The sequence below is a fragment of the Macaca thibetana genome, chromosome 16 (assembly GCF_024542745.1).
Source record: "Macaca thibetana thibetana isolate TM-01 chromosome 16, ASM2454274v1, whole genome shotgun sequence".
Classification (NCBI taxonomy): domain Eukaryota; kingdom Metazoa; phylum Chordata; class Mammalia; order Primates; family Cercopithecidae; genus Macaca; species Macaca thibetana.
Window position 1 is genome coordinate 29,741,968 of NC_065593.1, and position 16,311 is coordinate 29,758,278.

At 41.8% G+C, this 16,311-nt stretch overlaps 1 protein-coding gene across 2 annotated transcripts in view; it reads right to left on the bottom strand.

The window, feature by feature from the left end:
- RFFL (ring finger and FYVE like domain containing E3 ubiquitin protein ligase) overlaps positions 1-16,311 on the bottom strand; it is an 81,046-nt gene that overhangs the window by 47,750 nt on the left and 16,985 nt on the right. The gene's annotated exons all lie outside the window — the stretch shown is intronic.

Consider the following 16,311-nt stretch of genomic DNA (forward strand, 5'->3'; position numbering starts at 1 on the left):
TGGCAAGAGACTCACTTGAAACCGGGAGGCAGAGGTTGCAGTGAGCTGAGATCGCACCACTGCACTCCAGCCTGGGCGACAGAGTGAGACTCTGTTTCAAAAAATAAAATAAAATAAAATAAAATTGGTAGTAATAATCCAAACCACACTGCAAGCTCTTTTGCAATGTGATTTTTACCCTCTATCCTTTAGAGATGAAGTCAATGTCCCCGCCTCTTGTATCTGGGCAAAAGTGATGATGTATGACTGCCAGGCCTAGGTCTTAAGAGATCCTGCAGCTTCTGTTATGGCCCAGCCACCATGAAAAGGAGCTCGAGCTAGAATTTTTTTTTTTTTTTTTTTTTTTTTTGAGATGGTCTCAATCTGTCGCCCAGGTTGGAGTGCAATGGCACAATCTTGGCTCACTGCAACCTCTGCCTCCCGGGTTCAAGCGATTGTCCTGCCTCAGCCTCCCAAGCAGGTAGGATTACAGGTGCCCGCCACCACGCCTAGCAAATTTTTGTATTTTCAGTAGAGATGGGGTTTCACCATGTTGGTCAGGCTGGTCTGGAACTCCTGACCTCAGGTGATCCACCCACCTCGGCCTCCCAAAGTGCTGAGATTACAGGCATGAGCCACCATGCCTGGCCATTCTATATAGGTTTATGAGTGATGAGAGACCAAGAAAAAGAACTCACAGAGAACCAGGATATCCCAGCCAACAGCTAGCTCCAGAGGTATAGACCTGTGCAGCCATCTTGGATCCTACAGCTCAATCAGCATCATATGGGGCAAAAAAAAATATGTCCTCCTTTCCCGAATTACTAACCCACAAAATCATAGGCAATAAAATGGTTGTCATGTTATGCCACCAAAAGTCTTTGGGTAATTTGTCACACAATAGACAACTGAAACAGTCAGAAATTCAACACTCTCTTGGGCAGTCATTCAAACATTTCCCCACTTTGATGATCAAAAAACTCTTTCTCGTACTCATCAAAATTGCTCCTCCTTCAATTTAAGACCATTTCCTCTTAAATCTTTGAAGTTCATGAAGAATAATTAATAAAAATCCCCCTGGCAAAAACTATTCTTGTATTCGAAGATGATAATCAAGCTCTCCCTTAGCTTTTCCTTCTCCAGGCTAAAATCTTTCCCCCCTTTTTTAAACTTAAAATGATAAGACCTATTTTTCAACCTTTTAATCATTTTAATTATCCTCTCAAGTATGAGGGGACCAAAATTGAATGTCACATGCCAATATCTAACAGAGATTATTTCCTAGCTCTAATGGTTCATCTTTCTATAATGAAATTTCTCATAGTCCCAAATATGGCATTTTAGCACTCCAAAAATTGTGAAGTGATCTACAAAGTTAATTACTTACTATAACTATAAAAGGTTTTCTGCTCTTAACACTCAGCTTACTCCATTTTGGGATGACTGCTTTCACTCACCAGCCTGGTTTGACGCTCCACCAGGGCAGGAGGTTTTCACAACTTCCAGATATTTGAAGTATAATAGAAAAACTTGAGAGGTTGGAGTGGGCGCACCATTAATTTCAGTCAAGGTCTCTAACCACAACCAGGGCCTTCCCATAGGTCAGGCAGGTTCTGAGCACCTCCTCCTCCTACCTTGATGATAAAGTGGCCTTGTAAAAGGCAAGACCGTTAGCACTTGCCTATCGAGCAAAAGCACCATTTCTGTGGAACCTGATAGAGTATATTTAACTACTATATTAAGAGACAAACCAGTTGCTTAATGCAGTGTAAGAACCATGTTTTCTCTCTGAGTCTTACCTGAAAGTAAGTATGCTTTGGTATCAGACTAGCTTTATAATCACTGGTAAAATAGGGATAATAAATAAAGCCTACCCAACACAAATAAAACCATATGAGGGAAATAATTTTGTAAAACACCATGAAAATGTTGTAATATTGTCGGACTAGATCTCAGCAAGCCCTTTAAATCTTCAAATTAACTTTGAATGATTACTTGACGGTTGCAGGTAACATACAAAGTAAGCAGCCATGGGCTCATGTTCATCAAATAGGAATAAAAAACCATGCCATCTAACAAAAAAGCTTATGGATTTTCTAATATTGCACAGAATAACGGTTTGACCCTGGAGATCCAGGTCAGCCACTCTCTCTGATGGTGTCAAGCTCTAGTCCAGGGATACCAAGTTCAGTCAAGGAACTCAACAGTCTAGTGGAAGAGACAGACAGTGCTGTCTGTCAGAAAAGACAGAGAAGTCAGAGAAGAGGCATATATGAACTAAGTGTCCTGAGGGATGAGTATCTTGCCAGCTGGAGAAGGGAGAGGCCATTGGGAAAAGGCAGAGTCCTAAAAGACATGGTATATCCAGCGAATGTTAAAATGAGAAGTTCAGTGAAGCTGGAGAGGAGAGAAATGGCCAGGGGAGAGGGAGATAAGATGGTTAACAGCAACATGTAGGAAAGAATCCAACTGTGAAAGGTTTTAGAAGTCAAGCTAAGTGGAAAACAGAACAAATGGCACCTTAAATGAAAAGATTAGATGTTGACTTTTAAAAGATAACTTAGGGGCCGGGCGCGGTGGCTCAAGCCTGTAATCCCAGCACTTTGGGAGGCCGAGACGGGCGGATCACGAGGTCAGAAGATCGAGACCATCCTGGCTAACACAGTGAAACCCCGTCTCTACTAAAAAAAAAAATACAAAAAACTAGCCGGGCGAGGTGGCGGGCGTCTGTAGTCCCAGCTACTCGGGAGGCTGAGGCAGGAGAATGGCGTAAACCCAGGAGGCAGAGCTTGCAGTGAGCTGAGATCGCGCCACTGCACTCCAGCCTGGGCGACAGAGCGAGACTCCATCTCAAAAAAAATAAAAAAATAATAATAATAAAAAAAAGATAACTTAGGCAATAATATGGAGAAGATAGGAGCAAGGTAAGACTTATGGTGGAGTGGCCATTTGATAAGGGTCTGAACTAGGAGTTACAAACTCAAATTCCTAGAGGCAATGCAGACAAAATGCTAAGTCTTCAGTGTGTAAGATGTCAGAAGATGGTGGTATCTGTACTGTTTGAAGAGTACAGGCCCTCTCTCTGATGGTGCCTAAAAGTATTCACACACAAAATTTTAAGCCCTTAGGCTGATTGACAGATTTTTGAGATGGAGTCTCCTGTGCCTTGGCTGGAGTTCAGCAGCACAATCTCGGCTCACTGACACCTCCGCCTCCTGGGTTCAAGCAATTCTCTTTCCTCAGCCTGCCGAGTAGCTGGTACCACAGGCACTGGCCACCATGCCTGGCATGCCTTTTTTTTTTTTTTTTTTTTTTAAATAGAGACAGGGTTTCAACATGTTGGCCAGGATGGTCTCAAACTCTCTCTCCTTTTTTCTTTTCTTTTCTTTTTTTTTTTTTTTTTTTTGATATAGAGTCTCACTGTTGCCCAGGCTGGAGTACAGTGGTGTGATCCTCACTCACTGCAACCTCCACCTCCTGGGTTCAAGCAATTCTCCTGCTTCAGCATCCTGAGTAGCTGGGATTACAGGTGCCACCACGCCCAGCTAATTTTTGTTGTTAGTAGAGATGGGTTTTCACCATGTTTGCCAGACTGGTCTCAAACTCCTGACCTCAGGTTATTCACCCACCTCGGCCTCCCAAAGTGCTGTGATTACAGGTATGAGCCACCATGCCCAGCCTGATTTTAATTGTCCAGTTTTGACCTCTAGTAAATTAAGGCAATGACAGTGTGAATGAAGAAAAGCCACACATCAAACAGTACTCCAATAAAATCAACAGGGTTTAGCACATTTAAAGATGTGAAACTAAAAAGAATGAATAGGGCTGGGCACAGTGGCTCATGCCTGTAATCCCAGCACTTTGGGAGGCCAAGGCAGGTGGATCACGAGGTCAAGAGATCAAGTCCATCCTGGCCAACATGGTGAAACCCTGTCTCTACTAAAAATACAAAAATTAGCTGGGCGTGGTGCCACATGACTGTAGTCCCAGCTACTCAGGAGGCTAAGGCAGGAGAATCACTTGAACCCGGGAAGCAGAGGTTGCAGTGAGTTGAGATCGTGCCACTGCACTGCAGCCTGGGCGACAGAGCAAAACTCCGTCTCGGGGAAAAAAAAAACGAGTCGATAAGAGGATCGGAGTTGAGAAAGTACAGTACAGGCTCTTGCTCATTCTACCCTTACTGAGAACCTACTATGTGCAACGTACCATGGATACAATTCTAACAAAGCAGACTGATTCTCAATACATACTATGATTGGAGTAAATACCAGGTTCTCCTGAGTACTCACCTAGCCCTGGTAAGTAAGAAGAGGCTTTGTGGAAGAGGTGACTTCTAGGCTGAAACCAGCTGGCCAGATTAAGCTTGGGGAAGGTGTGTAAAAGAAGGCTTATATGTGCTACAGTCTGAGGTGAAAGAGAACATGGGCATTTGTTGGAATTATAAGGAGCAGAAACGTAATTTTGAAGGTGACGACCACCTAGAGATATCATAGTCTGATTAGGTGAAGGGTTCAAAAGTTTGGAGATGAAAAGCAGGAAGGAGACAGGGTAGCAGCCTAGTAGAATTAGAAATGAGGAGGTTCTTCCTATTAATTCAGAAAGGAATACAGGAACAAACTCACTGGTAAGACAGTGTTCTCTACAACTCAATATTTAGTTATTAGAAAGGCAACCAAATGCCTTCGCTTCTTTTCCTTTAACAATGGCTTAGTTTGACTAAAGTGTTTCTCATAAGACACACACAAAAAAAACAAAATACAAGAGCAAACGATGGATAAAGCTGTAAACCTAACGTTTTACTTTTCTAAGATTTATATAATCAGTGGTTTAATTGGACCTAACGCCACATCCAGAACCCAAATGAAAGAAAACTTCTGGCTGGGCGCAGTGGCTCACGCCTGTAATTCCAGCACTTTGGGAGGCTGAGGAGGGTGGGTCACCTGAGCTCTGGAGTTCGAGACCAGCCTGACCAACATGGCGAAAGCCTATCTCTACTAAAAATACAAAATTAGCTGGGCATGGTGGCACACACCTATAAATCCCAGCTACTTGGGAGGCCAAGGCAGGAGAATCACAACCCAGGAGGTGGAGGTTGCAGTGAGCTGAGATCGCGCCACTGCACTCCAGCCTGGGCAACAAGAGTGAAATTCTGTCTCAAAAAAAAAAAAAAACCTGACTCACTTCTGAAGACAGGATTTTCCCAGTTTCTAATGCAGCTTCATCTAGCTAATGAAATTTAAGAAAACAGTCTGAGGCTACCCGATTTTGCCAGTTTCAAAACATTGCCACAAGAGAAAGCAAGCTGTCTCTAGTTCCTGTGGCTGAGGTCGTTGGAGCCATGTTCAGATGAGATCATCGCAGGAACCAAGAGCAGTGGCTTTCATGCGAAGTGAATGGTGCCGCCTGGGGATGTATCTTTGGTAAGCAAGATTGCAACAGAGCAGGGAGTTTACTCAGGACAGTGCTGACTCATGCTGGGCAAAACTTGTATTTCCCAAACAACTCAGCCTGAACCAACCGCAATCAACTGCAACCTAGGAAAGAAGAGGCACCCCACTGATTGTTTTAAATCAAGTGCTGATTACTGGGGGCAGGTAAACCTCATTCCGCCACTGCTGATAATTTGGCCACCTCCAGAGCCCTTACCCAAAAAGTTCCAGTAGCCAGTTTCTAAAATTCCATCTGAGAACAGGCTGAGGCTGGGGTCAGCAAGATTACTGAACATAGCAAGTTCACAGCTCTGAAGATTTCCCCAGGAGGCTGATAAAGAAGTCACTTTGCATTTACAAATTAGAACATCTGGGTCAGTGGACTCAGGGAACTTGCCCAGTCATCATTAGCCAGTCAAATCATTAGGGTGAATTTTTGTCAGTTCTAACCAGGCTCATTGTTCTTTTTTCCCACTAGGCCTCCTCTGACCTCTCTATTTCTTTAGACAACTCAAGTTCTCTCATTAATATAGACATACTGGAATTTTTTTTTTAATCATTCTCTATGCTAAAGCCAAATCATCCACCATCACACCTACTGGATGCATAGCGAATATAGAAGTCTATGAAAATCACCTTAATACTTGCTCTGAAAAGAGAAATCCCTAAATTTATGTCAATTCTCATTTATTAGCCTGCTTATTTAAAAAAATTAATTCTAGAATAACTGGCTCATCATCAGCTATTAATTACTGAATTTGCCCTGACAGGCTAGAATTGACATTGGTGTCATAAAAAAAAAAAAAAAAAAAAAAAGACAAAGTCCTTCCTTTCTGTGTGCTTTAATTTGACAAGAGAGAAACTAAAGTTCCTATTAGATCCTTCTGTTTCCTGCTTAAAATGTATGACAGTTCCCCACGACCATCAGCTATTTCTTGGCAGGGCATTTGAGGTAGGTCTTACACGGCATGAACTCTAGATGTAGCTGCCAACTCAGCTTGTCATTCAATAATGTTAGGTTAATTAAAATGTACGTGCAGACAGAATTTGGGTTTAAAAACTATACTACTTAATACTATTCCTTTTCAAGGGGCTAGTTTTAAAGTTATTTATCCAACTCACTTAATTCTCCTTAATTACATTATTCCAGTAGGATAGCCATGCTGAGCTTTTATAAGGTATTATAAAATGTTTCCTGTTTTATTTCCTCCCCTTCAGTGTTTTCCTTTCAGAAAACGGCTTTGTTTAAAGAAGTTTCCTTATAGTACATGTTAATTAGTCCTTTCCAAATGATAAACACATCTTTACAGAAGCTGACAACCATTATCTCTTCAACCACACTTTATTTTTATTTTTTTTTTTTTTTGAGACAGAGTCTCGCTTAGTCGCCCAGGCTGGAGTGCAATGGCGCGATCTCGGCTCACTGCAAGCTCCGCCTCCCGGGTTCACGCCATTCTCCTGCCTCAGCCTCCCGAGTAGCTGGGACTACAGGCGCCCGCCGCCTCGCCCGGCTAATTTTTTGCATTTTTAGTAGAAGCGGGGTTTCACCGTGTTAGCCAGGATGGTCTCGATCTCCTGACCTCGTGATCCGCCCGCCTTGGCCTCCCAAAGTGCTGGGATTACAGGCGTGAGCCACCGCGCCTGGCCTCAACCACACTTTAAAAAAATATTTCTGCAGTTGATGATAAGTTACAAATTCTAGTATGAAACAACTCTCAAGGTACAGACAAACATGGAACCTCCTTCAGAAAAGAAAATGATTAGAAAAGGTCCTGATCTGTTCTATATTTGTGAACTTTAAATAAAAAAGAGGGCTGGGCACGGTGGTTCACACCTATAATTGCAGCACTTTGGGAGGCCGAGGTGGGCGGATCACCTGAGGTCAGGAGTTCAAGACCAGCCTGACCAACATGGAGAAATCCCCACCTCTACTAAAAATACAAAATTATCTGGGTGTGGTGGCACATGCCTGTAATCCCAGCTACTTGGGAGGCTGAGGCAGGAGAATCGTTTGAACCCAGGAGGCAGAGTTTGCAGTCAAGGAAGGAAGGAAGGGAGGGAGGGAGGGAGGGAGGGAGGGAGGGAGAAAATCCAGACAGTACTATACCCAGGAGACAGATACGAACTATATGAAGAGCAGACTGAAGGCCAAAGGCATGGAACTCCTAACTTGACTAAGAGAAACACCATTGAGCAAGTGAGCAGAGCTGCTGCAGCTTATCATTCCCCTCTTTAGGATTCTGATACAGTTTTAACCAACTTCCCCAAATTATGGCCACACTCCAGCCTAGTTCCTCCTTTTAAACTGGAAAGGTTGAGGATTACATTTTAGAGCTTAAAAAGGTACTTATTTGAACTAGTGGTTTCAGGCACTGGAGGTTTTATGAGGTTATCTGAAAATTATGAGAATATGAGGCTATGGAAGAAATAATAACTGTGACTTTCTGATTTTTTTCAATACATTATTTTAAAATTAGCCAGGCATGGTGGCATACACCTCTAACCCCAACTACAAGGGAGGCTGGGGCAGGAGAATTGCTTGAACCCAGGAGACGGAGGTTGCAGAGCCGAGATTGCGCCTCTGCACTTCAGCCCAGGCGACAGAAGGAGACTCTATCTCAAAACAAAAAACAACAGAAACAAAAAATACGTTATTTTAAAACTCAAGTAACTTAGCAACCAAAACTATTTATACTTTTTTTAATAGGGTGGTCCCAACAGATATTTAATGATTGTGCATATGTGTGCCTGCCCACTGTTTCACTTGAACAGAAATATGTGATGTCATTGACATCCTAGATTTACTTTCTTTTCTGCAATAGATCTTGACATTATAAACAATAAGCAGGTTTCAAAAGAGAAATTAAAATATCCATTTCTCAGGGTTCTGTAGTCTTCCAAATCCATAGAAAATTACCAAATACATACGGAAGATCTGGGAGGATGCACATGGCGGGGAAAGAACTGTAATGGGAATAAAGATCAAAGAGCTATGTTTAGCTTTGTCCAAATTACCCCCAAAAATTCAGTATATAAATTTTTTTTACAACAAGCATATATTCAAATATGATTTGGTAGTTTAAAATTCAGTTAAAATTTTAAACTTTGTATTGCTTACAAACTACTTTACTCTCACTTCACACTCTTTCCTCTCAACATCTCCCTTTTATTTACTTCCCTACCCCCAGCATCCTAAATGATACTGCACATTTCTTGTTTTTAACAAAATTAATCTTACTTGTGTCCACATCCTTTTTCTAACTGAGAAGTCGGTGAATGGATAAACGCACATTTCCAGGAACCAGTGCCTGTCTCACCTTGTTGATAATTAATGACTGCCAAATTATAATCTTTGGTGTTCAGGGACCTTACAACCTTTTTTTCCTTTTTTTTTTTTTTAACTATAGAATATACTATTTAAGAAAAACAATATGATGGCAACCAAACATTTATCATCTAATAAATCACAGAAGTTAAGCATGAAAAATGAAGTAAACTTTATGATACTCAACAATTAATTCTAGGGGTACTTAAGAATCAACAGGGGTGCTTACTGAAAATGAACATTTCCCATCCCAGTCCCTCAGACACTCTGAATTAGCAGACATGGAGGGAGGCCGCAGAAACTGAATTTTTTTTTTTTTTGAGACAGAATCTCGCTCTCGTCACGCAGGCTGGAGAGTAGTGGCACAATCTCAGCTCTCTGCAACCTCCACCTCCCAGCTTCAAGCAATTCTCCTTCCTCAGCCTCCCGAGTAGCTAGGATTATAGGCGTGTGCCACCATGTCTGGCTAATTTTTGTATTTTAAGTAGAGACAGGGTTTCGCCATGTTGGCCGGGCTGGTCTCAAACTCCAGACCTCAGCTGATCCACCTGCTTCAGCCTCCCAAAGTGCTAGGATTACAGGCTTGAGTCATCATGCCCGGTCAAAACTGAATTTTTAATCAGTACCTCTCTCTTCCAAGCCTTTTTTTTTTTTTTTTTTGAGACAAGAGTCTTATTCTGTCGCCCAGGTTGGAGCTCAATGTGGCACAATCCTCGGCTCACTGCAACCTTCGCCTCCAGGTTCAAGCAATTCTCCTGCCTCAGCCTCTCAAGTAGGTGGGATTACTATGCACCACCACGCCAGGCTAATTTTTGTATTTTTAGTAGAGACGGAGTTTCGTCATGTTGGCCAGGCTGGTCTTGAACTCCCAGCCTCAAGTGATCTGCCTGTCTCAGCCTCCCAAAGTGCTGGGATTATAGGTGTGAGCCACTGTGCCCGGCCTTCCAAGCAATTCTGACACAGATGGGTCTTGAATCATGTTTTGAGAAAAAGGACACAGCTATGTTCCCTAAGCACTGTTTAGAGTAAAATGAAAAACAGTTTTTTCAAAGACTGAACAGTAGTCACACTGAGCAGGTCCTACACATAAGTCCCCTCACCCACAAGAACCACAAAAAATGTAACAAACTATATTTACTTTGTTGGTTGGACCATTATTTTCTTCAAACCTTCAGAGACAATTATCCTAACTACCATTAAGGATTTCACCTGTCACCCACAGTCTTGTTATACTGAGACATTTTCACACCTGGATGCAATACAAGGGGCTTAATGGAATTTTTATGGCTAAAAATTAAAGTTCACTTGACTCAACAGAATAGTCAAATAAAACAAAGGAGAAAACCTCCCCCAAGGAACAGGTTGAAAGTAGAGGCTTTTGACTTCCTGATGAGCCAATTTTGTCCAGAAATTCAAACCATGGGATGCTATTAAAGCTCATATGTCTTGAGAGTGCCCAAATGTCAACTTATCGCCAGAGCATCAGCCAGTGCAGGCTTACTGTAACATTTGGAAGCACAAACCTGCTGTATACAATGGACTCTCCTGGGAGATGGAGGCTGTCACCATGGCAGAGATCATTCCGTCTTGGGGCCAGAAGGACCAGGCAGTCCCTTTAATCTTTAACGAGCCACTTTCACATTTAGATACAGGAACTGGCACTACATGAGGCTCAACCTGCTTCACAGCACTTTGCTGCAAAACAACCCCCCAGTTGCATGAGGGCATGCTAACCCAGTCTGTCCCCACTGGTACAGTTACCAGAATCTATTCTATAATGCAATTGTGAGTACTTTATTATCCACTATGGTATAATACTTCATAGCTCAGAAAAGGTATCCAATATCAAGAGGCTAGCAACTGCCTACCTCAGGCACAATGAAATACTAGGTTCCTGCATTAGTAATTGAAAAAGTAGCAAGCATGCAGGAAAGAATCCAGAGGGGTCAGGACCCAGCCTGAGGACCTGATGACAAGCCTGGGAGAAAGGAAGTCAGCAAGAAGTTAGCAACATGACCAAACTGCTATCTTGGGCAGCTCATTTCAGAAACCCAGCAACAGAAATCTTCGAACCATTTGATAGGTATATAATTTTCTATATAAGGCTATTTCTTAGGTTTTTTTTGTTTTGCTTTTGTTTTTTTCCTTGAGCAGCCAATACAGAAGAAGGGCAGGGAAAAGACCCCTGTCATCAAATTCCATCACCTAAACTCTAATAGCCTCATAATGTAAGTGACTTAGCAGGCTCATGTCCTATTACTACCTCGCCCCAGTAACCATACTCTCAGAAAAAAGATTCTGTAATTCAACTCTGCAGATTACCTGAATTCAAAATATACCTCTGAATTCGTCTCTTCTCCTAATACACACACTCACATGCTCTGTCTCCCTGACACACATGCCCTGCCTCCAATAAGTCAAACTTCCTAAATGTCTACCCTGGTTTCCACTAATAATGCCCCAAGATTAACTTACCTTTGTTCATGTCCCCAAGTCTAGGGGGCCTTTGTCAACACGTGTTTCATCTTGAAGAGTGATTTCTAGCCAAGTAGATAAGATTACCTGTTCACCTACAGTTAATATTCAACCTGGTTTCTGCAGGCTATAGAAATAAAAGGATACAACTGCACAGCTTGAATGTCCCATCAACGTAATCAAAGTAATGGAAGAAGGAGAGAAGGCAGAAGGAGAGATTTCAAAATAAAGACTGAACTGTGCACTTCAGTAGTACTTAGGAAAACACTCCATCTGACTAAGCAGCTGATGAGTAGACAAATACCCAAAGGACTGTGCAGTCTCTGAAGATTATTGTGCTCACAGTTCCCACTTCTCCCAAGGTTCTGCAAGAGATCACATCATAAAATCAGCCTTTCATTATTTATAATAAAGTGCATAGATGCATCCTAACATCCAGTATTCTACTGATTTACTCACAAACAAAGCTAAAACCTTATTTCAACTCAAACCCCTGTAACAAGGAAGAAAACGTATTTTCTTTAGGTCTTTCAAAGGTACCTCTCTCATCCCTTTTATAACAGAACAGACAAGGGTTGGAGAAAGGAACCCAAAGCTCCATCCCAGGTCCTAAATGCTTAAAAAAACTCACATTAAAAAAATGTCCCATAATACACTACCCATTTGAAAAAAAGCACTGTGAACAGCAGGGGGGAATATATATTTAGATATATATGATAGATACGCACATACACACCGAGAGAGGGAGAGAGATAACACGCATGTGCAAAAGAGCGAGCAAGCATGCACACATATACTTAACAAGTCTAAAACCATTTAATAACAGTTATTCCTAGTAGGAATGGGGATCTAACTTCTGCTTTATGCTACTTCAGCTGGTTTTGTTTTGTTTTGTTTTTCTGAGACAGTTCTCACTCTGTTGCCCAGGCTGGAGTGCAGTGGTGTGATCACAGCTCACTGCAGCCTTGACCACCCTGGCTCAAGCAATCTCCCACCTCAGCCTCGCGAGTAGCTGAGATCACTGGTGCATGCCACCATGCCTGGCTAATTCTTTCATTATTTGTAGAGATGGGGTCTCAATATCTTTCCCAGACTGATCTCGAACACCTAGGCTCAAGCAATCCTCCTGTCTCGACCTCCCCAAGTGCTGAGATTATAGGTGTGAGCAGTTTAAGTTAATCGTATTAGAAATAAAGTACCTAAGACCATTTGATAATATAAACCAAAACAATTTGAAAAAGGTTTTAGGGCCTTTGGAAGCCAAATTTTGAGTACATTTAAAGCTACAGTCATGGAGGCAAATGTATAAAAAACTAACAAGAAATTCAGAGTTTTGAAATTGTATTATTTGTCTATGGGCAATACTGTACTAGGAGTGCTATGCTATCTATTGCTGGATAAAAAGAGTTCATCTAGGGCCTTGCTGTCAAGGAAACCATGGCAGGGGTGCTAAAAAGCCAGTCAGCAGACCATTGTGACACTGTATGGAGGCAGATTCATCCAGAGAGCTAAAAATACAACTCAAAAATCATCTATCTTGGTACCAGTACCATGCTGTTTTGGTTACTGTAGCCTTGTAGTATAGTTTGAAGTCAGGTAGCATGATGCCTCCAGCTTTGTTCTTTTGGCTTAGGATTGTCTTGACAATGCGGGGTCTTTTTTGGTTCCGTATGAACTTTAAAGCAGTTTTTTCCAATTCTGTGAAGAAAGTCATTGGTAGCTTAATGGGGATGGCATTGAATCTATAAATTACCTTGGGCAGTATGGCCATTTTCACAATATTGATTCCTCCTATCCATGAGCATGGTATGTTCTTCCATTTGTTTGTGTCCTCTTTTATTTCACTGAGCAGTGGTTTGTAGTTCTCCTTGAAGAGGTCCTTTACATCTCCGGTAAGTTGGATTTCTAGGTATTTTATTCTCTTTGAAGCTATTGCGAATGGGAGTTCATTCATGATTTGGCTCTCTGTTTGTCTGTTACTGGTGTATAAGAATGCTTGTGATTTTTGCACATTGATTTTGTATCCTGAAGGCTACAGTAACCAAAATAGCATGGTACTGGTACCAAAACAGAGATATAGACCAATGGAGCAGAACAGAGCCCTCAGAAATAATACCACACATCTACAGCCACCTGATCTTTGACACACCTGACAAAAACAAGAAACGCAGAAAGGATTCCCTGTTTAATAAATGGTGCTGGGAAAATTGGCTAGCCATAAGTAGAAAGCTGAAACTGGATCCTTTCCTTACTCCTTATACGAAAATTAATTCAAGATGGATTAGAGACTTAAATGTTAGACCTAAAACCATAAAAACCCTAGAAGAAAACCTAGGTAATACCATTCAGGACATAGGCATGGGCAAGGACTTCATGTCTAAAACACCAAAAGCAATGGCAACAAAAGCCAAAACTGACAAATGGGATCTAATTAAACTTAAGAGCTTCTGCACAGCAAAAGAAACTACCATCAGAGTGAACAGGCAACATACAGAATGGGAGAAAATTCTTGCAATCTACTCATCTGACAAAGGGCTAATATCCAGAACCTATAAAGAACTCAATCAAATTTACAAGAAAAAAACAAACAACCCCATCAAAAAGTGGGCAAAGGATATGAACAAACACTTCTCAAAAGAAGACATTCAAACAGCCAACAGACACATGAAAAAATGCTCATCATCACTCACTATCAGAGAAATGCAAATCAAAACCACAATGAGATACCATCTCACACCAGTTAGAATGGCAATCATTAAAAAATCAGGAAACGACAGGTGCTAGAGAGGATGTGGAGAAATAGGAACACTTTTACACTGTTGGTGGGACTGTAAACTAGTTCAACCATTGTAGAAAACAGTGTGGTGATTCCTCAAGGATCTAGAACTAGAAATACCATTTGACCCAGCCATCCCATTACTGGGGATATACCCAAAGGATTATAAATCATGCTGCTATAAAGACACATGCACACATATGTTTATTGTGGCACTATTCACAATAGCAAAGACTTGGAATCAACCCAAATGTCCATCAGTGACAGACTGGATTAAGAAAATGTGGCACATACACACCATGGAATACTATGCAGCCATAAAAAAGGATGAGTTCGTGTCCTTTGTAGGGACATGGATGCAGCTGGAAACCATCATTCTCAGCAAACTATCGCAAGAACAGAAAACCAAATACCACATGTTCTCACTCATAGGTGGGAACTGAACAATGAGATCACTTGGACACAGGAAGGGGAAGATCACACACCGGGTCCTATTGTGGGGAGGGGGGAGAGGGGAGGGATAGCATTAGGAGATATACCTAATGTAAATGACGAGTTAATGGGTGCAGCACACCAACATGGCACATGTATACATATGTAACAAACCTGCATGTTGTACACATGTACCCTAGAACTTAAAGTATAATAATTTAAATAAATAAATAAATAAATAAATAAATAAAAACCTCCTATCTTTGTCAGTCAAATCAGTTTTACTAAGTAATCTGATGAACTTAAAAACCAGATATAACACCTATTAGAATGGCTAAAATTAAAAATGGTGGCCAGGCACAGTGGCCCATGCCTGTATTCACAGCACTTTGGGAGGCCACGGCAGGTGAATTGCCTGAGGCCAGGAGTTTGAGACCAGCCTGGCCAACAGGGTGAAACCCAGTCTCTACTAAAAATACAAAAAATTAGCCAGGTATGGTGGCACGTGCCTGTAGTCCCAGCTACTCGGGAGGGTGAGGCAGGAGAATGGCTTGAACCTGGGAGGCAGAGGCTGCAGTGAGTCAAGATTATGCCACTGCACTCCAGCCTGGGCTATAGAGCAAGACTCCATCTAAAAAAAAAAAAAAAAAATTTTAAAATGATGACAATATCAAATGCTGGTGAGGATGCAAAGAAACTGGCTCTCATATACTGCTGGTGAGACTGTAAAATGGTACAGCAACTCTGGAAAAGAATTTAGCAATTTTGGCCTGGTGCAGTGGCTCACATCTGTCATCCCAGCACTTTGGGAGGCTATCATGGGCAGATCACTTAAAGTCAGGAGTTCAAGACCAGCCTGGCCAACATGGTGAAACTCCGTCTCTACCAAAAATACAAAATTTGGTTGGTAGTGGTGGTGCACACCTGTAGTCCCAGCTACTTGGGAGGCCGAGGCAGGAGAATTGCTTGAACCCAGGAGGCAGAGGTTGCAGTGAGCTGAGATCACACCACTGCACTCCAGCCTGGGTAAAGGAGTCAGTGAGACTCTGTCTCAAAAAAAAAAAATAGTTTAGCAATTTCTTTGGAAAACTGAACATACACTTACCTTAAGAACCAGCCAGTTTCATTCCTGGATGCTTAGCCCAAAGAAATTAAAACTTGGGTCCATACAAACACCTGTACACAAATGTTCATTATGGCTTCATCTGTAACAGCCCCAAACTGCTAACAACTAAAATGCCCTTCAGGTGAATAGTTAAACAGCCTGTGGTACATACACACCATGGAATACTACTCAGCGATAAAAGGAACAAACTATTGCTGCCACACAATAACTTGGATGGAGGGTGTGACACTAAGTGAAAAATGCTGGGTTCAAGACCAGCCTGGGAAACACAGTGAGACCCATCTCTACAAAAAATACATTCGAGGCTAGGCGCAGTGGCTCACACCTGTAATACCAGCATTTTGGGAGGCCAAGGCAGACAAATCACTTGAGCTCAGGAGTTCAAGACCAGCCTGGGCAACATGGTGAAACTGTCTCTACAAAAAATACAAAAATTAGGTGGGTGTGGTGGCGTGCACCTGTAGTCCCAGCTACTCAGGAGGCTGAAGTGGGAGGATGGCTTGAGCTAGGGAAGCAGAGGTTGCAGTAAGCTGAGATCACGCCACTGCACTCCAGCCTGGGTGGCAGAGTCAGACACTGTCTCGAAAAAATAAATAAAAATAAATAAATAAATAAATAAATAAATAACAAGTTCCAATTGTTCTATGCGTATAAAAGTAAAAAACAAAAAACCCAGTCTTAAAAGGTCACATACTGGGTCACATATTGTTATGATTCCATTTCCATCATATTTCTAAAATGACAAAATTATAGAGATACCGAACAGATT